Raw genomic sequence first — 399 nt, 5'->3', positions numbered from 1 at the left:
ATGTAGCCATCAAAGCCACCATGACAGCATCTAGTCAGAATTATTTCCTACTTTTCAGAAGGTTGTGGCCCTCTTGGCCCCTCTTCTATCTCTTGTGATCTTTTTCTTGAGTCGTCATAGGATCCCTTGTAAGACTTTTACACCATTATGACATATGCAATGGCATACTTAAAACTATTGGAAGCGATGCTTGATGAATTAAATTTCAATTGAACATCATACAACGAATTTGATATGAATCATAAATTCGGACATCCTAAGTTTGATTTCTATTAGATACATCTTGGGACACTCACATGGGGATGTTTAGTGCTCTTCACTGCTTTCATTGAAAGTTGAATGGTTCCCGATTTATACGATTGTGGGGTCAGTATAGGCCCATGGGACCATAGTTAGCAA

The sequence above is a fragment of the Macadamia integrifolia genome, unplaced genomic scaffold (assembly GCF_013358625.1).
Source record: "Macadamia integrifolia cultivar HAES 741 unplaced genomic scaffold, SCU_Mint_v3 scaffold2103, whole genome shotgun sequence".
NCBI classification, from domain to species: Eukaryota; Viridiplantae; Streptophyta; class Magnoliopsida; order Proteales; family Proteaceae; genus Macadamia; species Macadamia integrifolia.
Note: the sequence above shows the minus strand (reverse complement) of the source record.